The 27,518-nt window shown below is 42.0% G+C and overlaps 1 long non-coding RNA gene and 1 other non-coding gene across 2 annotated transcripts; one reads left to right on the top strand and one right to left on the bottom strand.

The window, feature by feature from the left end:
- Positions 1-10,947: 10,947 nt before the first annotated feature.
- Positions 10,948-17,507, bottom strand: LOC120548213. Its single transcript, XR_005637155.1, has 3 exons — positions 17,419-17,507; positions 12,370-12,466; positions 10,948-11,065 (listed from the first exon to the last, which is right to left on the bottom strand). It is a non-coding gene; the product is annotated as an uncharacterized LOC120548213 (long non-coding RNA).
- A 1,155-nt stretch (positions 17,508-18,662) lies between these two features.
- On the top strand, positions 18,663-18,756 carry trnai-uau. The gene is made up of 2 exons: positions 18,663-18,700; positions 18,721-18,756. It is a non-coding gene; the product is annotated as a tRNA-Ile (tRNA).
- Positions 18,757-27,518: the final 8,762 nt, after the last annotated feature.

Here is a 27,518-nt window from a genome sequence, read left to right as displayed (position 1 = left end):
GAAAGCCATTAAAATGACAATAATCCAATAGTAACCACATTATTCAAAATCACATCGTTTTTTTTATTTTCGATTCCGTTGCTAAATCGATACTTTTAAAACAGTGCCGGTGCCTAAACGGTGCCTGAACCGGTACTTTTCAATAAAGTTAAAAATAAAAAGAAGAAGAAAAAAAATAAGGGTAGTAAACAACAGTCAGTGACTTGTTTATTGCTAAGGCCATGGTCAAAATTAAAGATTTAATAATAATGTAATAACTATAACAATAACAATAACTTATTTCACCAGTAAATTGCTATTGAACCCCAGATGGGAAAAGGGTATTTTACAAATACTGTGAATGCACCACGAGGCTACCTGTTTTAAGTGAATGCACCGTCTTTGTTGTTTAATTCCGACAACGGCAGCTGCGAGTGAACGCACCGTCTGTGTTGTTTAATTCCGACCATATAAACATACTGTATGAATTGCGACAACGGCTGCTGCTGTTACATTCCGCTGTTGAAGTCCTCCACAGTGAAATACAGTCGCACTTTACACTGTTTAACGTTAGCTGTCAGCATTTTACCGGTGTTTAATCCAGCTGCTAGCTAAAGGTAGGCTAACGTTACATGCTGTCAGGTGTAGTGTAAAGTCAAGCACCGAAATGAGGCACCAAAACTTTCGTTCTTATTCGGTCTCGTTACTACCGTTTACGTCGATACCGGTTCCCTATTGGCACCGAGTTTCGGTACCCAACCCTACTGGACAATTAGGTTGTTATGCTAGCTTTGAATAACTAGTCTAACTGCTATATGTCTGCTGTTAGCTGGCAGATTATTTGGCTTCATACCTATGCTTCATACACATACAGCTAGCAAGAAACGTTGACAAACGCACTCTTCTAATCATTACGTTACACTGGGTATCTAAGTTAGTTAATGCAACTTTTGATATAGGAACACCAACTCCAAATATTTTACTATAATAAGCAATTATTATGGAGATATAAACATAATCGAAGCACTTACAGGATTTTCATTAGGGATTTCACTCTTTGTGAGGCTTCGTTTTGCCGCGTTCAACAATAACATACGTGTTCGCGCCATAGACTGTACTGTATGCGCGGAGGACCACAACAACAATCTGTGATGCTATTAGCTGCCCTGATTGCTGCCCAATCGCGCTAGGAAATAAATAAATTATTGTTATAAATATAAAACGTCACTAAAGACCTATAATTTTCACAATCATTTTTAATGTTAAAAATATTTGTCGGGGACCCCCCAAAATCTAAAAATAAATTCTTATAGGGGGTCCCTAATGACTTATGGGGGGTCCGGGACCCCCCCATACCCCCCTCATTTCGAACCCTGCTTTTCATATCCAACTAAAAAAAATGTGATTTGGGTTTTTGGTGTCGTCCCTCCACGCCCTACTTTCTCCTTGCAGGTGTTGCATATTGTAAACTTGTTATCTTCTGCACACACACTGAAGAATTTCCAAACAGCTGACATGTTGCAGGTTAATTCACTAGGTTCCCTACATGTGCAAGAATAGCACGGACACGCTTCGCACCGCGAGTGGGAACGTGTCACACACGGCGGAGAAGTTGAGAGAAAGGAAAAAGAGACTGTCTCTGTCCGTGTGTGCACGCGTGCGTCCTTGAGTACTACTCGTATAACTTATGTTGTCAGTTAATTGTAGCGTTGACCGGCATGAAATCGACATATGTCAGTCATGGCCGAGCACGTGAAGCACGGCTTCGGTGGCTGTCATGTTGAATGTAAACAAAAAGCTGCTCGCCGTCGCTGCGCTATCCTCGTCGCATAAAGCCCGCCTCAACGGTTGTGACTGGTGTAAAGCCCGCCTCTGCGGTTGTGATTGGTGCCTCAATTTTGAGGACACTGGAAATGGGTTTGAATGGGCTCTTTGCCAGACTGACTTGCAGAGCTAATCTCAAATTTGCCGGAAGTTCATCAGGGTTTACCCAGGCTAGTACAAGGCTGCAGTTCATTGGCCATGCTTGTCATTTATCAATTATCACCTGCTATTTGATAATCTGTTTTCATAAGCAAAATGTCTACAGTCAAATACTATGAATATACTCTTCAATAAATCATGCACCATAAAGCATTTTACTTACCCATACTTTTCCACCATATCAGCAACAATGATGTTGACAAGATCACAGCGTGTCTGGTCCTTCATTTCTCCTCTCATTGCATATTCTTTAAGTATCTTCTCCCCTCCAGGCTTTTGTTCCAGAAATCTCTTGACAAGCTTGACAACAGGAATAAGAAAAAAATTAGATCAGCATACCAAAAAATGTTATGCCAAAACATACAAAATTTACAACTTAAAGAGACAAAAAAAACACCACCTCTTTAGCCTGTGAAGAATTGTCATCAAAATGTTGACTTTGGGGAGACTTCAGAATGGCGTCATCGGTGCACTGTCTTTTTGGAGACAGAAAGGAATCAATGTGCCGTCTTTTTTGGGGACATCAGAGAAGTATCACTCTCTGATGAGCATGACGATAGTGACGAGGTGTCTGTGCATGAGGATGGGACAGGAGAGTCTGAAAAGAGGGAATAATATTTAAAAAGGAGAGATTGGGTTGTCTCCAGAAAGTAAACTGGTTTAGAGTGGCAAGGTGTGGGGTTGGTGTTCCTATTAAAGAAAACGGATACAGATGTCCTGTTTTGGTGGGTTTATTTGGCTGTGGTCTGTAATAATACAAAGTAACAATCAGTACAGCAAACACCATATGTAACGCAAATACATACGCAAACCTAATAAAGGTAACTAAGGTAGCAAAGGACTGTATTCGGTACTAAAGTATACCACAGGAATCATGTAACGTACACAAATTATCTCACACGATGCATACAGACAGCTGTATTAGCTTATTAGCTTTAGCAACGCTAATAACAATAACAGAGTTAGCATTAGCTTATGCACATCTAAACAGTACACAACGTTAGCATCCAGTCAGACAGTATAATGTTGTTAAGCTCACCTTATGTCATTTACACACAGCAATAAACCAGGGAGGTAGATGAACGTTAAGAAGGCAAAGGAGATTACAATATATCCACCGGAGAACTAGCATAACAACACGGCGTTTTTCACATGTGGTGCATTCAATAGTATCGGAACGGCTATGGTACATTCAAGAGCGTGGGACATATAGAAACTTACAGAGAACTGGCTATTACTGAATAGAACTTATCTCAATAAACAATGTAACAATACATTAACAGTGTGGGCTTTCTAACACAGCCGCCCCCGACTGTACACAGACAGTCGAATCCAAGGTAGAAAGACCACTCAGGTAGGTGGATCTTCGGTAGTGTCTTCAAGCTTTGGGAGCTGAACCAGACGAGCTACTGGTCGAATATATGTCCGTTCCTTGACCTTAATGGCGGCAGTCCAGACGCGTCCATCAGCTCCAGGATAAGTAGCTGTTACCTTCCCAACAGGCCATAAAGCTCGTGGAAGCTGAGGATCCACAATGAGCACCACTTGATTTGGTTCAAGGTGTTTCCCATCTTTCTGCCACTTTCGTCTCTCCTGTAGGCTGGGCAGGTAGTGACTGATGAATCTGGACCAGAAATGGTCAACGAGGACTTGACTGTGCCGCCATCGACGATTCCCAAGGGTGTTACTAGAGTCATAAAAGGCCTGGGGAAGTGATGCATCATGGCGTCCCATCAGTAGGATACTAGGTGTGATGGGGTCCGGATCAGCTATGTCTGAAGAGACGTAGCCAAGGGGCTTAGCATTCAGGATGCCCTCCACCTCCACAAGAACTGTGCGGATCACTGTTTCAGGCGCTGACTGCTCCTTAAGTATGACCCTGAGAGCAGTCTTCACGGACCTCACTTCTCTCTCCACGTTCCACCAAAGTGAGGAGCGCTGGGGGGATTAAAACAGAACTCAATCTGCTGTTTGGCTAACTGTTCCTTCAGGTGGGGCCATGGCCTCAAAGGCCCCACGTAGCTCTCGGGCTCCACCGGACGAAATTTGTTCCATTATCGGACAGGAGCTCAAAGGGTTTGCCTCTTCTGGCTATGAATCGTCGTAAAGACATCAGGAAGGCGTCAGCGTCGAGGCTCTCTCAGGAGATCTAGATGTACACAGCGAAGTTGTCATGCACTTGAAGATAATGCCCCAACGCTTCTGTTCGGCGTCCGATCTTCACTGTGAAGGGGCCAAAACAATCAACTCCAGTCGAATAGAAGGGTGGCTTATAGAGACGAGGGCGCAGCCGGGTGGCAAATCCGTCATCTTAGGGACAGAAGGATTGGGCGCAGTGCGGTCTGGCATTGCATACAGCGACCCTGATACCTCTTGACTGCTTCCCTCCCCCGCAGGATCCAAAACCGACGACGCAGCTCACTGAGCACTCTTTCCGGTCCAGGATGCAGGAGTGTCTCATCAAAATCCTGGATGATAAGGTTGGTCAGCAGATGCCTATGGTCTAGCACGATCGGGTGAATGGTGTCTAATTCAAGCTGCTCCGTTCTCCGTAACCTCCCCCCGACTCTAAGGAGTCCTGTATCCTTGTCATACTCAGGAGATAATGAACCCAAACGCCTGGAGGTTGGTAAGGGTCGGTCAGAGATGAGAGCCTTTACCTCCTCTGGGAATGCCTCCAACTGCGCCTGTTTTAGGAGCAGATTCTCAGCTTTGATGTAGTCAGCTGCTTCACTGGGTGAGTCAGAGTTCGGATTGGCCGCCCCGTGAAGGGACCGTGCCGTTGTCCGCATGAGGTCCTTCCATGTGGAGAACTGTCAGTATGGAGGATGCTGGCTAGTTGAGCACCGGTGAGCGCAGCACTCAGTTCTAGCCGTGGCATGGACAGCTGCTTCTTTGGCGCCACACGGGACCTGGCCAGGATGAAGGAGACATGAACTTCCTTCTGAGCGTCTTCTGTCCTTAAGTAGGCAACAGACCCGTAAGCCCCTCTCGAAGTGCGGCAGAAGATGTGCAGATCTCTGCTGGATGTCGGTAAGTCTGTAGACGCTGGTGCATAACATCTGGGGATTTCCATCTGGACGAGGTCTGGAATCTCCCGTTCCCAGGCAAGCCATCTGTCACGGAGGCTCTGTGGCTGAATCGGGTCATCCCAGCCGATTTGTTCCCTCCAAAGATCCTGAACTAGGATCTTGGCTCTGGTGGTAAATGGTACGATATAGCCTAGCGGGTCATATTGGCAGGCAAGTACCTTGTAAACGTTCCTCAACGTTGGTTCAGTTCTCTCCACGGGTCTATGTTTGTACTTCAGGCTGTCACGGAGACAATCCCATCGTAGCCCAAGAGTTGGCTCCTGAAGGTCTGTGCTGGATTGGGACAGCCATAACTCCGCTCTCTAGATCTGATCGGACGGAAGGTGTTTTATGACTGCCGGGACGTTACTAGCCCACTGGGGTATCTCGAAGCCCCGGTGTGAAGTAACTGGCACAGACCATCAACAAGATCCTTTGCTTCCTCCTTTGAGTGGGTGCTGTGGAGACAGTTATCCGCGCTAGAATGACTGTTCGACACAATCAACAAGATAGCTGTTGGACTCACTTGTGTCTTGGACGTGCGGCTGCAGGGCATAGATGGCACAGCGAACGGCACGTAGTGCCGAATGGCAGGACTTGCCATTCGTTAGACCTTTGGCGCTCTCGGCCCTCTTCATATCTCGCCAGATGAAGCGCCAGAACTGGTTGGTCGGCTGGCAGAAGGACGCGTATCTGGTGGAACATACCTTTGATATCACACACTCACTGCAACTGGGTTTCGGTGAACCGAATGAGGACTCTCTAGCAGCGATGGGCCTGGGCGGGTCTGCGGCCTGTCCGCGATAACAAATTTTGCTGGACGATAAATTGTCCCAGAAATTATTGCGATAACGATAATATTGTCATCGAGAGCCCATTTGCATCTAATATAATGATAATGTCCAAATAATAGGCCTAATACTAATAATACTACTACTACTACTACTACTACTACTACTACTACAGGTACACATTTTCAAAGATCAATACACTTTTTTTTCTAAAGAATATTTAACACTGGAACTGGAAGACATTTTAAATATCCACAATATGTCTTTGATCTCCTTTGGTATGTCGTCTTTCCACGCTGATGTAGGCTACAGTTGTGGAATTGCCGTTTGTGACACGTAAGTTCTCAGACTAGAGACTCTGTACTACATTTTACAATTATTTAACACTAAATATTACATTTAAATAATATATAATAAAAAAATAAAATCTAAATGTATGGCTAGCTGCCACGTGGCGAGTAAAGTACCAAAATAGTTCTGTTTTTCAGCCTTCATTTTGGCGAAGGTGCGGCTTCTACTCCTCTGCAGGTCGGAGCTTCGTGGGGGCGGGCCGACACACACACACACACCGCACACACACTTTTCACACACCCGTGTCCGCGGACAGCTGTAAGCTTGTACCGTTAAAGTTCGTTGCATTGCCGGACACATGGAGCCACTTTCCTGAAACCGCTTGCGAGACTGAAGAGTCCACAGCGGCGTGTGGTCTCGAGCCCGTCTCCACAGTCTCCACCTGCAGGTTGTCAGCTGTGTGGTTTGAAGGAAAGAAGCGAGAAAACGGGACGCCGGGGTAACACGGTTGGATATCGGCTCATATACTTTCTTTTTGGCGCGCCTTAACTGCAAAGTGCTGCAGGAAACCCTGCTCCAACTCTCGCTCTCTCCGCCTGGAGTAGCCTACCGCCCACAAAGACCATGCGCCTGACAAGAGGGTTCACTCTCGTTCGCGTAGGAACCGAGAGTGGTCCTCCAGTCTCTTTGGTAGAGAGAGAGAGGGAGAAACAAGGAAAATAAACAAGCATGCAAACGGAAATTATCGCGGCCGGAAAAATTATCGAGCTCATTTTTTCTTATCATGCGACAACTCGATTTATTGACTATCGCGACAGGCCTAGCAGGTCCAGGGAGGAGAAGGTCGTTGAGAGACTTTCCTTCATACTGAAAGGAGCAGTTGAAGACAATCCTGTCTTTGTTGTTGTGCCGCACCATATGGTGGGGTATAAACCACGATTCTGATGTTAATGTCACCGCCTCGGGTGGAACCTCTGCTACATAGCCCATCTTCTCTAGCTTCTGGATCTCCTGACAATATATCTTGGCGCGCTGGGGGTCTTTAGCAAGTCTCCTCTCAGTGCTACGAAGACTTGGCAACACTGCTTCCATAGGAGCTTGAAGAGTAGTGGAGTCGGCTCGGCGAAGCAAAGGCGTAGCATATCTCCGGACCCCGTCAACATTGACCCTGACAGTGGATGTCTGGAGCAGGTTTAAGGCTTGCTGATCTTGCTTCGATCGGGTCACCTGCTTCTCGCTCAGATAAGGCAGTGTATCTATTTGCCAAAGACGTTCAACGTTCTTAAAGAGCTCAGAGGTAGGTGAGACTGTCGCTGTGAACAGGCACTGCTGCTTAGATGCAGGAACTTGGTCGATACTGGTGGGACCTTGAAGTGACCAGCCGAGCTCGGTGTGGACTGCAATGGGCCCCCCTGAGGGGCCCAACTCCACCGGCTCTATGGGTGTCAAGAGATGAGGCATGTCAGATCCAATCAGCAGAAGAGGTTGAGCATGGTCTACAGGAGGCAAAGGCAGGTTTCGGAGGTGCTTATATCTCCGTTGGAGAGTTCTCACTGGATAACAATGTTCCGATAGTCCCAGGTTGTCAGCGGTGAATGCCTGACGTATGTGATACTTCCTTTCAGGTTTAGTCAGGGAAGACACGTAGAAAGCAACTGAGGCACCGTGAAGCTGCACTACATCTTGGTGAACAGTTCGAAGGGTAAGTGTTTCAGGCTGTGCGGTGAGGTTCAGGCGTTAGGCGTGTCGGCAGATGATGCTTCGCCCGGAGCCGTCCGCTACGCGCAGCATGGGTTTCCAGTACTCGGTCTTGATTATGAAGTAAGACTTTCCCGACTTTCAACATCACCTTGGGGGATCTGCTTGGTCTATCCAGGTACACATAGCTTTTGCAGTCTGAGCAGTCACCATGAGGACACTCTTCTGGGTTTGCTGGACTGCATCATGCAGTACTGTTAGGTGTTGCTCTTTACAGGTATTGCATGGTCGCTTGAGGGTGCAAACCTCAGGCTTGTGAGATCGTCCACACTTCCAACACCGCTGTCCATCCGTAATCCACCTCACAATTTGGTTTGTGTCCAGTTTCTTGAACTCTGTACAAGCGTTCAGGAAGTGTTCTTTATTGTCGCAGTGAGGACAGTATGGTTTGGGTTTGGATGGGGACTTTGGTTGTGCAGACTGTCCTTTGGAGCCATGGTCACCACTGGCAGTGAGGAAGAATGCTGTCGACTTCTCCTTCGATTTGTTGAAGGGGCGTTGGTCCTTCTTCAGTGGCCTAGGTGCTTCATAGTTATAAAGTGAAGCTGCTCGACCTGCTATGCTCGTAGCTTGGGATTTCATCTGTAGCCAGGAGCTCAGATCAGGTAGGGTGTAAGTTTGTCCGGTACCTGTCCGAAGAATTACTGCTTGGGCAGTATTCCACGAACCCATCAACGATAGCTTGGCGGCATCTTACTCAGTATCGGTCGACATGGGATCCACATCGTAGTTCGAGTAGCGTTCTGACCCTCCAGGGTCTTAAGCATGCCCTACCAGTGACTGGATGGATAAGGCGAATTTATCAAAGGCTTCAGGGTCACCAAACTTAAAGGCTGGAGTGTTAAGGATGGCACCTAATTCACTTTGGACGAGCTGACCGGGGTTGACCATACTTCTCCTGTAGGGCCTGCATAGCTGTTGTATATGGTCTTGGATCGTGCATGTAGGCTTGCTAGTTGGCCGGCGCTCTGTAATTTCAGGTGTCCAAGGAGCACTTGGTATTTGTAATGCTCGTTCAGGTGCAGATGGCTGTTCAGCAGGTTGTCGGCGCCATCTTCAATAAGGCAAAGTCACTTTCTTTGCCGCCTCTCAAAAAAGGGGAATCATAGGTTTGGGAATGCCGTAGGATGTGGCAGTGAATGGGAGCACAGCAGCTGCCTGTGGCTGTTGTGGACTGGACTGAGGCAAGCCTGAAGCAGAGCATGACGTTGCCTGGACAGGGTAGGTGAAGGCTGAGTTGGATGGGTGATACTGTGGAGTAGATGCCAGGTTGTAGTTTACAGGTGCTAAACTAGGCAGGCAAGGATGCAGGGGGAAGAGCAGACTGTAGCAGTGGCGGAAGAGATGGATACTGCACAGGAGACGGAACCAGAGGTTCGGAATGCGGGGGCGCTGTGTGGAGCACTGGAGCGGCGGCGGAGGCCGCGAGCCGTGGAACCACAATCGCTGGAGGTGGAGTTGTGTGAAGCACTGGAGGCGGGGCCAAGGCCACAGGAGGTGGAACCACAAGAGCTGGAGGCGGGGTGGTGTGAAGCACTGGAGGCAGGGGCGAATGGTTACTTGCATTGCTATAATCCGGTGGATATGATGAGCATCTGGCACCATCAGGGTCCTGTGGTTTCTCTTTAAGTAGAGAAGTGACCATCTTAGCTATCTCCAGCTCATTCACTCTCTTCTTTAGCTGTCTTCGCCTCTCCAGCTGCCTAGTTAGCGACTCTTGTGTTCTAATGGCTTCCTCCTGTAGCTGTTGGGCTTCCGGGCTTGAGATTGAAGTCTCGACGGCTCCTGTTCAATTTGTTGATCCTCCTCTATGTGCTGCTGTAACTCCCGGACTCCATTTCCTTTCACTCGCTCCTCAAGCTGGGCTGTTTCTAGCTCTGATAAAGTAATAGAGGTGAGTCTGCTCATGGATGAGCGAGATGACCGGGGGTTGGAGCTCCCTCGAGATGAGCATGATTTCCGGCTATGTGAGCTCTGGGTAGTGGTGTGGGTTTGTCCCTCTGAAGGAGGAGTTGCCACCATATATTCACTCAGGTAAGCTGGGGGTGGCGCTCTCTGCGAAGCACGTTGGAGTGCAGGCTCATCCTGGGCATCTGTAGGATCCATACCTTGGTTGTTACTCTAATCCGGCTCGAAGGACCATAAAAAGGAGAGATTGGGTTGTCTCCAGAAAGTAAACTGGTTTAGAGTGGCAAGGTGTGGGGTTGGTGTTCCTATTAAAGAACACGGATACAGATGTCCTGTTTTGGTGGGTTTATTTGGCTGTGGTCTGTAATAATACAAAGTAACAATCAGTACAGCAAACACCATATGTAACGCAAATACATACGCAAACCTAATAAAGGTAACTAAGGTAGCAAAGGACTGTATTCGGTACTAAAGTATACCACAGGAATCATGTAACGTACACAAATTATCTCACACGATGCATACAGACAGCTGTATTAGCTTATTAGCTTTAGCAACGCTAATAACAATAACAGAGTTAGCATTAGCTTATGCACATCTAAACAGTACACAACGTTAGCATCCAGTCAGACAGTATAATGTTGTTAAGCTCACCTTATGTCATTTACACACAGCAATAAACCAGGGAGGTAGATGAACGTTAAGAAGGCAAAGGAGATTACAATATATCCACCGGAGAACTAGCATAACAACACGGCGTTTTTCACATGTGGTGCATTCAATAGTATCGGAACGGCTATGGTACGTTCAAGAGCGTGGGACATATAGAAACTTACAGAGAACTGGCTATTACTGAATAGAACTTATCTCAATAAACAATGTAACAATACATTAACAGTGTGGGCTTTCTAACAATATTTTTTAAAACATTTTTCACTTGTGATTTCATCGATCCACATGTTCAATTAAGAGGAGATGAGTGGGTAGACAGGGAAACTGTTTTCTTTGCCAGTTAGATTATATATGAGTTTTGATGGTTGATATGGCCACATTTTAAGCACAACTCCTTTTTGTGAGGGAAAGTCAATTACAACGGCCACATGTTGCAACTGTAACCCTTCAATGGACAATACAATCAAATGACCATTTACCAGTGACTGAAAGAACATCAACAATCCGTTTTTTCCTCCAGGATGTCGCTGAAGACCTCATCATCGACCTCTGTTCCAGTGTTATCCAGCACATATATGTCTGTCTCAGTGGGTATGCTTAACTTGACTTTAGCTTTGAATACAAAAAAAAATGTTAAATGAAGCCTGGAATGCATTTTACTGAGGTAAATGAGCTTTCAAGCTATTATTATTGTAGTCTACCTGAAGATGAAAACATTACATAATCCATTGAGAAGCCCCTCTCAAATCCCTATACAATGGCCACTCTGTGGTAGCTATCCTGAGTAGTTAAAGGCCATTTCCAGTCGTAATCAATATTTGTCTCTGAAATCACATTACCTATGATCAGTTCATCTCATACCATCCATACACCTAACTGCAGCGTGTGGACGTTTATATTCAGTTTTGTTCAAGAAGCGATAATTTTGTCAATGTTAACATATGGGCACCGGGCATATTTAAAAATTGTTCTGTGCTTGCGAGGTTCCTAATTTGTCCATTCACTTTTTTTTTTTTTTTTAAACGTTTAAAAGGATAATTTTAACCATTGTTCCTTCCTCACCCGGAAATGAACAATGCGGACACCGCGGTAAGTTTGAATTTGGTTAAAATGATGTTTCTAAAACAATTTTTTTTTCTTTTTTTCTTTTATTCAATGGACAAATAATGAAACTTGCAACCACAGAATAATTTTTAAATATGCCCGGTGCCCATATGTTAATATTGACAAAATAATGGATTCTTGAACAAAACTGAATATAAACGTCCACACGCAGTTGGATGTTTGGATGGTATGAGATGAACTGATCATAGGTGACGTGACTTCAGAGACAAACATTGATTATGACTAGAGATGGCCTTTAATGAGGTTTCAACGTATTTGGGGTATTTGATATCATAGGACTAACTTTACAATTCACTGATGCTACAGGTGAATATGACAACACTCATTAGAAAATCCTGTTTTTTTTTAAACTTACTCCTGTATTATACAGATTAATATTTGCAAACTTGAACTTTTCCCCAAAGCTTCTGTCACTTGGACCAAGGCTAATGTTAGGTTTGTTCAGCATTTTGGTCAATTCCAGCACTTTTCTCTCCTCTCCCCATAGTTGTGACAGAACATATTTACATGTACCTCCGCATAACCAAACTGAGAAAAGTTGATAAGATAGGATTCATCTAAGATTCAACATTCATGAATACAGCAAAAATGACTGTTCTCCATGGGGGGTACATTTTACCCGCTGACCATTATTTTTAAATATGACTTGATTTTGACTTTGTATTGAAACAAAGTTAAATACAATAAAAAAAACAGATGCAAGTATATATTACCTGTTGGCAGTTCTAGTGTTAAATGTGGTGCACAAATTAAATTCACAATTTTTCACTGAGGCACAAACAATAACTTACCCTCTTTGAGAAATTCTGAATGTGAGGCTCCATTAAGTTTAATGTACTTCTTCTTTCCGTGGTATTGCACTTTGAACAGCATATTGTCGTCCTTCCACTATTACAACAACAAAAAAAGAGTAATTGATTTAGTATCACTGCACACATGCACCAAATGCAGTGCAGAGTTAAACTTGAAGTTAACCACTAAATGCGCAGTTTCAGGCGGGAGCCGAGGCAACTACAGCTATCGTTATGGTGTATGTCTGATAGCCTGCTTCACATGGCTAGCATTGCAACAACCACAACAATTACATTAAAAGTTTGCAATTGCTTTAACGTTGATATAGCAAGTTTGCTAAACTCAATTGAAGCCACGTGCCTCGTTAGCATTAGCTAAAAAGGTTTAGCGTTAGCTTAAATGAAGACACGTGCCTCGTTAGCGTTAGCTATTGAGTATGACGTTAGCTAAAAACATTAGCATTTTTAAGTTGATTATGAGAACTAAAACACAAAGAAATGCTGAATATTCTGTATTCAGGGTTTATGCAGGTTTGAACAAGTTAAATTCAAGACTTTAAGACCTTTTTAAGTCCCATTATGAATTAAATTTCAGACCTAGCTATATGAAGTACGAAAAAGTAGCTACACATGCACAACTAGCTAGCAAACTACAAACATACTAATGCATTTCTCCCAAAAAATATATACACTTTTTTTTTTTTTTTTTTTAAAGGCAACAGATGAAGCGGTAAATGAACATACATATCTAAGACTCAACCAGTGGCGGCTGGTGAAAAATATTCTCGGTGGGACTGTGCCATACTTTTTTGTTTCTGTAAACATCGCAATACAATTTAACACAAACTGCAGGACAGCAGTGCTCAGTGAAATAGTCAGTAATTATTTAATGCCAATATTAAAAAGTTTAGGCATTCTTACACAAAAACATAAACATCATGTTGCACAAACACCAGTCTTTCATTTGCATTTAAACTGAACTTGTAAAGAATTGACTATTTCTACACATAAGTAACATCTTTTTGAAAGGCTGTTGACTGTTACACCAGTGCCCCTTGTGGGGGAGGGTCCAACTGCGCTGTTAAGTGCATGAAATGGTGCCATTGGTAGTAAATATGCAACACAACAGGCATGCTGTCAGAACAGAGTGGAAAGTGGACAAAAACATGAAATTATTATAAAGTTTATAGGAAATCTTACCCTGTATAAAGGATGTATAATATAGAAATCGATATCAAGTGGCTGAACTCAAACCTTTGACTGGAAGAACAGCATACAGTATTTTATGATCAAACTAAATGTGCTCCAGAACTGCAACAATTAATTGATACAAAACAACATATATACAGTAATATTAGCAAACACACTATTAAGACTTTCTAGAGTAACATATATAACTGGATGATTTTTTTTTATGCTAAGGTCAACTATATACAACGAAACATGTGGTCAGTGCTGCTGTGTGTATGTATGTATGTGTGTATGTGTGTGTGTGTGTGTGTGTGTGTGTGTGTGTGTGTGTGTGTGTGTGTGTGTGTGTGTGTGTGTGTGTGTGTGTGTGTGTGTGTGTGTGTGTCAGTCATCTTATTTGTACAGGAATTTTGCCCGTCTGTCCTTCTGAGTGGCAAACCTCTCAATGACCCTTTTATTAAAGTCAGGAATGTCCCTGACAAGTTTCTTCTCCATGGAGACCATAGCCAGAGCATTCAGGCAATCCTGTGTCATGCTGTATCTCAGGAAGGTCTTGATCCTTTTCAGTGTAGAGAAGCACCTTTCTGACTCAGCTGTTGTCATGGGTGTGGTGATAAGGATCTTGAGGAGGCTGACAGTCTCTGTGAAAGTGCTCTGAAGGTTGTTCTCCATGAAGAACTGGTACAGGGGCACTGCACCACTACAAGCCTTGAACTCACTGTTCTCATAGATGAGGGACAGTTCGGTTTTGAGCTTGGCCTTGTTTAACATGGGGTACACCTCCACGGTTGTTTCAAGCGCTGTATCGGGGAACTTCACACTGTGTTGTGGGAACAACTCTCCTTGCAACAGTGTTGCGCTGATGAGGTGCTGGGTGAAGGAGAACCTCTCCTTGGCATGACTCAGGACTGTATCACATACCTGTAAAAGATACATCATCAGCTTTAATTTGCAATAAAGCTATTTTGATGCAAGTGATCCTGACTGAACACATGCCTATCTCCAAGTCAAGTATATGATTATAAGGTGCTAATTGTTCAGGGTTTTTGGTTTTGGCTACATACTACCAGGCCTGAAAAAAAGTTCTAGGGGAAACACTGACACACATAACCAGTGACACATATACACATATATATATATATATATATATATATATATATATATATATATATATATATATATATATATATATATATATATATATATATATATATGTATGTGTATATGTGTGTTATGTGTGTATATATATATACATGTGTATATGTATATATATACACATATATATACATATATATGTGTGTGTATATATATATATATATATATATATATATATATATATATATATGTATATATATATATATATATATATATATATATATATATATATATATATATATATCTATCTATCTATCTACTATCTATCTATCTATCTATCTATCTATCTATCTATCTATATATATATATATATATATTATATATATATAGATATATATATATATATATATATAACAACTAGGCCTCTTCTAGAAATTGACCTGGTGGACACCTGAATAAGCCTGTTAAAAACTGTGTAATACTTTCCTGCATTATTATCCAAGTCTGATTGTGTCTTTTCTTTCCTTTTAAAATACTAAAACACATATAATTGTGATGTGCTCTATGATAATCACTCACTTTGATGACAAGACACATTTAGGCTTTTACACTGTTGGAAGTGAGTTATTCATCTTTCTAACAACAACAGCTTCATCAGCCAATAGTAAATATAGTTATTTACCTGATTGTTAGCATACTGTCTGGGAACCTCTGGACAAGTGCTTTAATAAAGACAGGGTCGATGTTCCTCTTCTGCAGCTGGCTGAAAAGCATGTCCACATTTGGCATGATCTTGTGGAACAGTGCCAGGAAAAAACAGTTAGCGTCATCTTCGAGCATCCTCACAAAGCCCCCAGCCTCTCTGACAGTCGGGGGGTCAAAGTTCCCAGAGTCTCTGATGGTCTGGAAACAAGTTAGGAGGTCATCCTTGTGCTCGTACACAGTGTTTACAGCACGACTGTGGAAGTTCCACCGTGTTGTAGAGGCTCTGGGGAGTCTATGCGCAACCACTTGGTCAAGCACGGTAGTTCGCTTGGGAGACCTGGAGAAGAAAGCAGAAAATCCTGCAAGGTCGGAAAAGAAAGTGCCGATCCTGGGGATGCGTGAAGTAGCCTGCTGCATGATGAGGTTCAGCTGATGTGCATAGCAGTGGATGTAGTGCGCATTTTCATACACATCCACTATTTTACGCTGCACTGCGCCGGTGGCTCCCCTCATCACACTTGCTCCGTCGTAAGCCTGGGCAATAAGTTTGGCCTTTTGTCCATGTGAGAGTATGGTGCTGAGCCTCTCCAGCAGCGCTGTAGCGATGGTGTCGGCGGTTGCGTTCTGTATCATAATGAACTCGAAAAACCGCTCTTGGATGTTACTGTTAGCATCGATGTAGCGTAGCACAAGCACCAGCTGGCAGTGGGTGGAAACGTCAGTCGTCTCGTCGGCTTGAATGGCGATAAAGTCAGCACTCTTTACTTCCTCCAGAATGTAATCCTTAAGCACTGACAGCATGCAGTCCAACAGCTCATTCTGTATCGTCTTTGACGTGCCCTTAAAAACGGTAGCTGTCTTCAGGTGCTCCTCCAGCACACTGTCAAGGGAGGCAACAAAATCCACTAAGCCCCGGAAAATGCCGGGGTTGTCCGAGGAGTCAGTCTCCTCATGCCCACGCAAGGCCAACTCAAAAGCCCCACAAAACTTCACACAATCGATAATTTTGGATAAAATGTGCCTGTTTTTATCCACCTCCTCATTATGTTTCCTCACCGCAATCCTGTGGCCGTCATCCAGCTGCGTAGCAATGTTCACCCTTCCTAATATGGCTTAGCTTTACAGAGTTATCCATGTGTGCCCTGGTGTTCTCATGTTTCTTTATCTTCTCTGACAGGTGCTTCATGTCCCTCACTCCGGTAACTGTCCATGCTGAAATCTATCCCCGTCGTTTTAAAAAGCAAGCACGGAAAGCAAAATAAAGCATTAGCATGAGTGCATCCAGCTAGCCAAGCCTTCCTGGTGTACCAGCTACGGGAGAAGCCACGCATATACTGCTTCCCTTTCTCGCAAGCCTGCTGTCGGATTGAGAGGTCAGGTTGATCTGGGCCCAGCTCTTTCACCCGAACTTTCTCCGACAAAGTTCTCCTCTCAAACGGATCTTCGAGGAGAGATTTCACCGAGTTAGGGTTGGGTCTTGGAGTATCGTTCGCGCTCGCCATTGTCATCTAGTAAAAATGGCGCCCCTAGAGCCCGGTCCTTATTTTATACTGTCTATGATTTTATCAGGAGCGAGCTTGGGGCGATAAAATAAGCGCCCTTCTTGGATTCGATTTAAGAACGCTGATTGGCAAAATTTTATGTCATACATTCATATCTTAAATTAGCAATTGGCTTAACTGCTACATAGACCCGCCTCCTGGGGGCACTTTCTCTATCGCCCCAGAGCTGACGAGGCGTCCAGACAGGCAGAGGAAAGGTTTCAAATATGATTTTCTATCATATTTTACACATATTACTGGGTGCATTCCATATTTCAAACACACAAATATTGACATACTGTTTTTTATCATTATTTTATCAAATTTTTTTTTTTTTTTTTTTTTTTTTGTGGCTTAAGGGGGGTGGCGCCCTAGCGCCCTCTATTGGCCAGCCGCCACTGGACTCAACTAAATGTAATTTAAGATCTAGCTAGCTAGTATGCAACATATCGACATATTTAAGACTTTTTAAAAACCTGCAGAAACCCTGTGCATTATTCACTTGGTGCTTTCTTACCTACATTCCCGTGAAGCTGATGTAAACACAAAAACGTCTTTGCTCACTCTGAGAAATTCGTTGACGATATGGCTTTGCTCCTAGTCAACCGTCTGCCAAAACAGTTTGCCGTGGTGTGGAAGAGGACAAGTGGTCACATGTGTCTGGATTCAACCAATGAGAAGGCGCCGCGACCTGATGACGAATCGAAACCTAAACCTACATGCAGCCATGCGGCCGAGAAAGTTTAAATCAACAGTTGGACTCTCAGGGAGTCCATCATCCTAAAATAAACACTTCAATAACTCTACACCAGCATTATACTTAGAGACAACACCAAAGAGCGTTTCTGGTACACCCCGAAAAGTGTACTTAGTGCCTATTTGACACCAAAATGTATACAATTCTACTCTGGTCATCAAAACTCTGGGATTTTAACACTTTGGCATTTGCTGTGTAGGTAAAGAGTTGTTCTTTGCTATTAGTATCACTTGAGCTCCTCCTGTGTTTATCAGCAGTACTGATGTAATCTCAACTTGCATAAAGAACTTTACTGACTTTGATTCAGCTGTTGTCTGCATGAGAATGAGGTGTTAATTATGATATGAAAATTATTGTCTTATACAGTATCAAACCAGCAGCCACAACAGCAACACACACACAAAAGGTGATCACAGGTCATATGTAAGTATGTGGGCTATAGCTCCAGTGGTGCAATTGGTCAGCGTGCTGACAGTACACTATAGAGCAATACTGAGGTTGTGAATTCAAGCCTCACCTGGAGCATATTGTTACACTAACCAATGTGTTCACATCACCTGTCCTGCTGCTCAGATGCTTTTTTACACCTATAGTTTGTTAGCTCTGATTCATCATCATTGTTTAGTTTTTAGTGAGAACATGATTCGAATACACAGTATAATAATAAGCTATTTAATATTCTTCCCAAATAAATGTTAGCCCAAATAATCCAACAGGCTTTTTTCACAGGCCTATCAAGTCAAAAGGAAGTCATTCCTGGAGGAATTTCTCTTCTCCATCAAGTTGATTGAATGAGTGAAAGTAACCCTGTTTACTGTATCTGATGTGCCACATTGACTGCTGGGATTGATGGCCATTGCTCCTCTTCTCCAGGTGAAAAAAATATTATTATAAAAATATTTGAAACGATAAAATCAGAGACAGACTGGAGTGTGTGATAAGTCTTATACAGTATCAAACCAGCAGCAACAGGGGTGATCACAGGTTAATCGTAAGGCTATTTAGCTCCGGTGGTGCAATTGGTCAGCATGTGGTACTTATAAGACAGTACGTTGTAGAGCAATGCTGAGATTGTGAGTTCAAGCCTCACCTGGAGCATATTGTTACACTAACCAATGCGTTTACGTCACCTGTTCTGCTTGTCAGGTTAGCTTGTTAGCTCTGGATTGAACCAGTTAATGAGTTTGTAAACTTGCAGTGTTTTCACCTTGGTTTGGGTTCATTTTCATGTTAAAAACAAAGAACATGTACATTTCACTACAGGCAAGAAAACCACAAACAAACAAAATCATCAGCTAAAACTTTTTCAAAATTACAGTAACTGATTCAACATGTTTAAAAAGGAGTAGGAAGAAGATTTAAAAAAAAAAAATTCTGGTCCTACCCCCCTTTTCTATTTTGTTTTTCATTTTTCATTTGATTATTTACAGATCAAGCTATATTCTGTAAAACAAAGCCTATCAAGTCAAAAGGAAGTCATTCCTGGAGGAATTTCTCTTCTCCATCAAGTTGATTGAATGAACCCTGTTAGTTTACTGTATCTGTGGTGCTGCTTTGACTGCTGGGATTGATGGTCATTGCTCCTCTCCTCCAGGTGGAGGCGCTGTAGGACAAACAAACACAACTGGTTTCTGAAGGTTTCCATGGAGACAAGAAAGTATGAAGCTGCTGTAACATACATGTATTGTAACATTGTTGTTGAGTGTGTGTGTGTTGTCCCAGCAGTTTGTTGAACAGTGGAAAGAGTGTAAAAAGACTGGGTTCGCTGTTTTACTAAGGCTGCACTACAGCGTCTATTCACACACTACTGAGCGGCAAGGGGGACTTGACCTGCTCCGTCTCCAACCTGGGCCGGTGCACCCCTCCTTAGACCAGCTGGTGGTCCCGGGCTCCCCCAGGAGCACCATAGCAATACCGAACTTAGTGCGGACACCCGATCGGCATAGTCCGCTGCAGCTCAGAGCTCCTGAGCTCAAACGATCCACCAGCCTCATCCTTCAGTAGCTTGGATTACAGTGTTGGGATGGCACAACATGACACTACACTGTGGTAAATTGTACTGCTTAATCTAATTCTCTTCGCTCTAGATTTCATTAAATACTTCTGTGTAAATCATCAAAGTCTCCTGAACCTTCTTCATGTATCCAGACTTGTTTCTGTAACCTTCTCATAGCCTACACGTGTGCCCTTTATACAAAAAATATAAAAAGCAGCATCAAGGAATACTGAGTAATGAAATGCAGTAAAATGCAATCAGTAGTACAGGCAGAGCTAAAAGTGATATTTGTGGATGTTGTTAATCTGGTCTGAAATTCAACATAAGAAACATTTACATACTGGGCATTATGTTGCTTATAATAATAAAAATCCAAATTACAATAAAAAAGTTTGTTTTAATTTATTTGTAACCTTTATTATTCAGACAATTGACTATAGACTGATATATGGTATATTAACATGTATATAACACTGACAACACTACAAGATACAAATATGAATGCATAAAAGACGAAGTCAAGTTTCTTCACATATAATATAAAAATGAATCACATAATCATTTGGTTTATGATAAAATGGTAAAGTTGAAATTATTAAGAAAGAAAAGACCTTAGGTGTAGTAATGTTAAAATGGTTATTACCAACATGTTAAAAAAATATTGACATAACAGAGGAGCCCCCTCCTGTGGGTCAGGGTGCAGACCAAAGAACTGATCCCTTTAATCACACGGATCCACAACAAAAAAAAATATGTATAAGACAATATTATTTTATATACAGTATATATGTATATATACAAAACTAACTAATACGGACGCCTGCAAGGACATCATAATCAAAGGTTGACTTCTAACCTTCAAATTCTTTTAACTCGGTTTTATTATTTTCTATTATAATCGTTGGGTATTTGTCTTATTTCCTATCTTATATTTCACCTCTTACTTTTCTACTTTGTTTCATTTAGCAATAATAATAATCTTAATAATATCACACACTGAGAATATGTTTGTTTTTGTAATATCTGTCTTTTGTGTTCAAATGTTTTATTTGCCTGAATGTCTAACATCCGTTGTTTTAAAATCAAGTCTATAACACACTGTATTAAAGATAATGATGAAATAAACATATGCATATTAAATCTCTCTGTGAGCTGAAAGCTGCTCTTCTTTCCTGGTCCTCTGGTTCACAGCGACTACAGCAACACAGAGCATCAGCAGCAGAACACTGAGCACTGAGCATCTCACTATGTAGAAGGTGGAGGGAAGCCCAAAGGGCTCTCTGTACTTTACAAGAGTTCTGCTGGCTGACACACACCGATAATATGGGTCAATGACTGCACACCAGTACTCCCCTGTGTCTTCCAGTGAGGCATTAGAGATAAGAAGGCTCCCGTTAGTGTAGCGGCTCACTCTGCTCATGTTCACATCAGGCGTTGCACAAAAGATTCTTCCCTCTGTTCGGTTCGACTTGATGAACCAAAGGTGACCCTCTCCTAAATGTCTGCATGTGAGAGTGACTTCTTCTCCCTCTGAGAAGAGCTTTACGGCAGGGGGGCCAAATTTGGGGCAAACCACCAGCCAATACGTTTGCTCTCTCATAGAGGCATTACAGGAGTAACCACCTGTGTGATTTAACGTTAGAGATGAAAACACCAGCGAGTAGTTTTGGTCCACTGAAGGCACAGTGTGGTTTTGTTGTCCTAGGTCAGTCTCAGTGACCTGTGTTTTTGGATTACGCTTTTTCCAATAGGGGGGCTGGTCATTGGTGAAATCTGCGACGGTGCACGGCAACACAGCCATCTCTTCAACTGAGCGGTAGATTATCTCTGCTTGTGGGCACAACTCAAGGGAGGTACTGCTAACACACTGCTGCTGGTTCATCACCAGACAGGTGTACTTTGCAAAGTCTGTTACTGTGAGGTGGAAAACACGAAGAGCTGATGTGTTTGTCACCACTTGGTATCTTCCTCTAACATTGTCCATCACTAATATTGTTTTGTGCCCAAATTCTCTGGTCCATGTTTCCTGCTCATATCTAACGTCACTAATCTTGAGCCACTGGATATCCAGATTGTCAGCCGCTCCCTCACATGGCAGGTCCACTGTTTCTCCAAGTCTCTGTGAAATATGTTCGTTCTCATCTATTGAACTACAAACAGTGATATTGAAGATTTTCTCATACTTCACGTTGCCCTCAGTCCAACACTCCTCTTGGTACGGGCCGGAGTCTGAATGGGTCAGGTTGAGGATGGTGTAAGAAGAAATATTGGCCCTGCTGACAAGTCTTCGTTTCAAGTCTTCAGGTACTGTGGAGTTCTGGGACCAAAGGTCAGAAGTGTTCCACAGGACAAGCGTCTCCTCACCAACAAATCTGGAAATCAGGCAGGAGTTGGTGTTGTGGGGGAGGCCGAAGGTGTAAGAGTCCCTTTCCTTTCGGATGATGATCCGTTCTGCATGAATGTTGTTGATGAGAGCAAACAGCAGGAAGGAGAGTTGTGCGACTGCAGCCATTCTGCTCTGAGGTCGACAAACACTGACACCACTCATCTCATAAACTCTATACCAACCCTCATCAACAGCTCCTTTTTTCGTCTATTTTTTTTCAACAAACATGACTTCTTTATCTCATCATCATAGGAAACGTTGAAGCATTAGGCTCTCTATCAATTTATCGATGTCTTTTGCATGTGTCTAAAACCACTGAGGCTGTCATGTCTTCAAACAGGTTATTTAGAGATATATAATAAATAAATGTGATGTCTCCAGTTAATTTGAATATAAATTTCTTCTTCTGTTTTCTTGTAACAACCACCATTAGGATTGCCCTGATGTCTTTATCGTAATGTATCACAGATACATTTGTTTATTATGGTCTGTATTGGTTAGAAATAGTTGCTTTTAGAATTATCCACATTACTCACATTAAAAGAGCACTCTAGATTTAATTTCTTTAAAGTAGGGGGACTTGCACAAGACAGATTAAAAAAAGAAAGGTAAAAATTTAAGCAACAGATGCAGAAACCTCCATTTAGTCCCTGTGATTCATTCTTATGGATCCTGCATTTCCTGCAATGCAACTTCAGCATGTTAGTTTTTATTTAGTGCAGTGTCCATTTGGAGCTTGTGCCTGTTCAGAATAGGCCAAAAGCTTGGTTCACCGTATTTTTTATTATCACAACTTTATTGTGTAAATTCTCACAAACATGTGACACAAAATGCAGCTTCCCTGTTTCAGGTTCCCAGGGAAGCACACCTCCAAGGCCGTCCATTACTCTCTCTTACTCTCTTACATCTCACTTAAAGGGATGGTTCGGAGAAATTTCCCCCTAGGGTCTTTTGCACCACGACCTCGAGCCAAAAACCCCACTAGAAGCTTTTTTCCCTTGGTCCCTTGGGTAATTTACAAGATACACCTTTGTTTCCATTAGCACCTGAACCAAGCCATTTGGCTGATAGCGCTAACTCGCCCAATGTTCGACCAAGGGAAAAAAGCTTCTGGTGGGGTGTTTGGCTCGAGGTCATGGTGCAAAGGACCCTAGGGTGAAAATACTCCAAACCATCCCTTTAATGCTACTCTCGTAACATGCTACTTGCAGCGTTGTCAGGTGTCCATTTGAAGCATTCTCAAAAACAACTCATCCAATGGCAAATGGTAAATATAATTCAATGTATATAGTGTGTAGTGTCAAATCATAACAGAAGTTATCTTAATACAATTTACAGAGAGTAGATCTGACCACACTATAATTTACAGAGACCCAACAATTCCCCCCAAGAGTATACATTTGGTGCAACAGTGCAGAGGAAAAACTTCCTTTTAACAGACAGAAACCTCAGACAGAACCTGGCTCTTGGTGGGCAGCCATCTGCTGTTGCCGGTTGGGACACAGAGATACAGATATAGGCTACAGAAATATGATTCATGATAATTATAGCAGTTGGCATGATAAGCAGTGGCAAATGTAATAATAAAGATAATAGAACTACTGCATATGTACTGCATCTATATAGTGCTTTTCTATCTTACCGGACGGAACGCTTTACAATTTGTCTCTCATTCACCAATTCACATACACCGATGGTGGCGAGCTGCAAGGCGCTGGCCCACTACATGCGGGATCATTTGAAAGACAGTAAATAGTTCAGTGTCGGATTTCTTCCTCTGATATCACAACACAAGATGGATGTATCGAGCTGTATTGTGTTTAAGTAATATTCCCCACAGTAACTGTGTTTACTGTAACCCAACTAAGGTTTAACAGGTATATCAAATGTTTTGATTAAAAGAGGTGACTGGCATACGATGAAGCAGTGAAGTACACAATAACCTGACCCTGCTTTTAATAACTCACACCAACCACTGAGTACATTTATATTTACATATTTCTTTGTTAGAACAATAACTTTGCATATGTTCATTCATTTACAGCACTACACTTTCCATTTTGCTTACAGGAATCATTTAACTTGTACCTTGGGCATAAAATAAATTGCACCCACAGTCAAAACTACTTTCAGCTTCAAATTACAGTATGCAAACTAATTGACTAACATATAGTCAGTTTTCACCAAAAACTTAATATGGCTGACTAAATTATTCAATATTTCAATTTAGGTTCAAACTTAGTGTACTTTAACTACAATCTTAAATTTCAAAACCCAATGAAAACAAAAAAGATAAAACCAAATTAAACCAAAACCGAGACCTCAGAATGAAACAGTATATGGCTTTAACGTGACTTTTTTATCTGATCACCAGAGGAAATGTTGATGCATCAGGCTCTCTATCACGTTATTGATGTCCTTTGCACGAGTCTAAAACGTTTCTTCACGTGTCTTTAAACACAGATTATTTAGATATGAGGAACAACCAGAGAGAAGTGTGTTTCTGTGTGTGTATATTTGCATCCATGAAAATGGTTAACATTATTATTACCTGTTTTAATAAAAAAAATAATAGGAAATGTTGTAAATCGCAATATGCTTTCTTTTCCTAAACTAGTCATTCGTATAATGCAACACAGAATAAATGTTTGTATATTCACTATACGTACATGTAGAGGAGAGCTACTGATATAGAACAGTGCTGGTCAATCCTGTCTTTTGCATTTGGCCACATGCTGTCATCCACACTGAACCATGGTGCATAAGCCTATAGTTACGAAAAGTAATGCACTGTAATTTGTATGTATTCATATGTATAAGAGCACAAAGATACGCGTAGGGAGGAGGTCAAAGTAGATGGATCTTAACTAGTTGTTTTGGTGCCTAAACTTAACTGTTGTCGCTGTAGAACAATCAAGTGACTGGACATCCAGCATTCACTGCATCTAGTAGAGACATGTGATCTTGTGGCTGGTGGTCATAAACCTTCCACCTCCATAATGAAAATAATGAGGAAAAGTGACATCATCCTGGGATGGGCTGTAAACCACTATGTGACCGGAAGAGAACGGTCCCATTGTCCCATTGCACAGACTAAGCAATTTGGTGCGCTAATCAAGATTTCAGCTGTTGCCTCTTATATTCAGCCATTTGACTTGGCTGTGCAGAGGTGAAGGGAGCAGGAGTTGTCACAGATAGGCCAGGGATAGCAGGGGATGGATTTAAAAGTGCATCTGTAAAGAATGGATGAGCATTTCTGACAAAAGGGTATTTTACAATATAGTGGGAATAAAAAAGCTGCTTTGAAGTTAATATTCATTATATTAATATTTGCACCTAAGCCGCATTACAGCCTATAACATTCTAAACAGTATTAGACAGTATTAGTATTAAACACAATATTTAGACAATAGCTAGAAAAACTGCTGAATCTGCTTAAGAAAATGGGTCATACAGAAATAGTTTTCATGACTATTCCTCAGAGTTAGAGTACACTAAACACACTCTTTATAGTACAGGCATAGTCTCATAAAAAGTCTCCTCTATCACATATAAAAAATCCTAAGAGATGTAAGTGGTGGAAAGTATTGAAAAATACTGTATATAAACTGGAGTCTGGTGGGTTAGGTGATGGTGATTTCAGGGCTGTTTCATGTTAAATAAAAAGGATCTTACAGTTTAACAAAAAGGTCTATCTCTGTAGGGATCCTTTCAATGAAGTTACCAGACACTTAGAATAATAATCGGGGGGGAGAAAAAGCATCATCAGTAATGATCTAACTGATGCTGAACATTTGACTTAATACTGGACCAAAATTGTAAGATTTCGAATATTTTGGTTTACATTAGTTATTTTGACAGCAATGCATTGGAAAATAGGGTCCAGGTTGAAAAATACCAAAACACCTTTATTGATGGAAGTTGGCACATATTTAATTAGATAATGCCTCATTTGCATAATTAAACATAAAAGTTCAGAAAACATCCTAAAAAAAATATTGTCTTAATGTAAATAATAAACAGGCCGGCCCAAAGCTGCAAGGGTGGTTTTTCTCACATGCACTAGGGGGAAGGGAGACGACCACCATTCAACCCGAAAAAAGTCATATAACCATTCCAATATTTGTATTTTTATTCCATGCTACTGACACATCACACATACTCTGCCTTCAATCAAAAGAAAATGTTCTAACATGGCAACATATTAGACAATAAAGCTTTTTGAATCTTGAATCAATGACTCCAAAGCTGTTCAGTTAAGGTAAATTAAGCTAAAAAAAAACTGCATAGTTCCCCTTTAACATGGGCTGCAATGGGAAATTGGCATTACCGATTTTAGTATTTTTCAATACTTTCCAGGACTTTATGTGATAGAGGAGACTTTTATTAGTAATAAACATTTGTCAGATTTTCTGTTGCAATTTGTGGGAGATTCACATCCTTTTTCTCACAAAATGCTTTACTATTAGTGCTGACAGACTCTAAAGACTGTATGAACAAATTAAATAAGATATATTTTAGAATTAGAAACAACCAACCAAGTGGCTTTTTACAATGGCTTCATTCAAATTCACATTTGATGTTGTCAACATGCTAATTCAAAGTAATGTTAGTGAGAAAGTAGTGAGAAAAACACACACTTTTAAAAAGCTTAATTTCAGAAATAATATGGTTTAGTTTCTCTTCAGAGCAGTACAGAAACCTCAGGATAGTTTTCCAGCAAAACGTTTTTTCTAGGCATTTGTAGAGTTTAAAAATGTTCAAACAATGCTGACCTTTGATGTCAATGTATTTTTATGTTTTAATGTATTCACAATATACCTGCAGCTGGGTTAGGCAGAAGAATTGTATTAAAACTGTTAGACCCAATCAATATCCTTCTCTTTCATACTGATTCCTAAGCTTCTACAAGTTCATTAAATCATGTCTGTCTGCTCTCCAAAAGGTTTCGTCACACGGCAGGAAGAAGCCGACCCCTGCTGGTGTGCCGACTAGATTAGAATAAAAAATGTTTATTCCTGTAGCTTGAAAATAATGTACATCCCTTTCATTTATGGCTGAGAGTAACCTCAACCACACAAGGATTTAGAAGTACGCCCTCCTCATTTAGGTGACGAAGAAAACCAATGGGATGCGCCCGGGGGCACGGACATACCACCGCGCCAACGAAGGACCAATGGAAAATGGTCCTAAGCCACGTGGGGAAAAGGAACCATCCACATCTCCAGAAGAATGAAGTGAGGAGCGTAGGGACTGAGAGGGACTGAAAGGTGTGGATCTGTTAGGAGAGACAGCCATTCAGCCCGCTGCAGCGTAAAACTCGTTTTTGTCATGCCATTTTGTTATTAAATCTCTTTGTTAAATCTTCATTGGACCAAGCCTCTCCTTTCTCAAAATCTGAAAACGCAACACTTAATAGCTTTACAACTTTACCTATATCATGCACAAACATCTATTTTTTTGAGCAATTCTTGCATA

This window comes from Perca fluviatilis, chromosome 19 (assembly GCF_010015445.1).
Source record: "Perca fluviatilis chromosome 19, GENO_Pfluv_1.0, whole genome shotgun sequence".
NCBI classification, from domain to species: domain Eukaryota; kingdom Metazoa; phylum Chordata; class Actinopteri; order Perciformes; family Percidae; genus Perca; species Perca fluviatilis.
The sequence above is the reverse complement of the archived record's forward strand: the minus strand, read 5'-3'. Positions and strand labels throughout refer to the sequence as shown.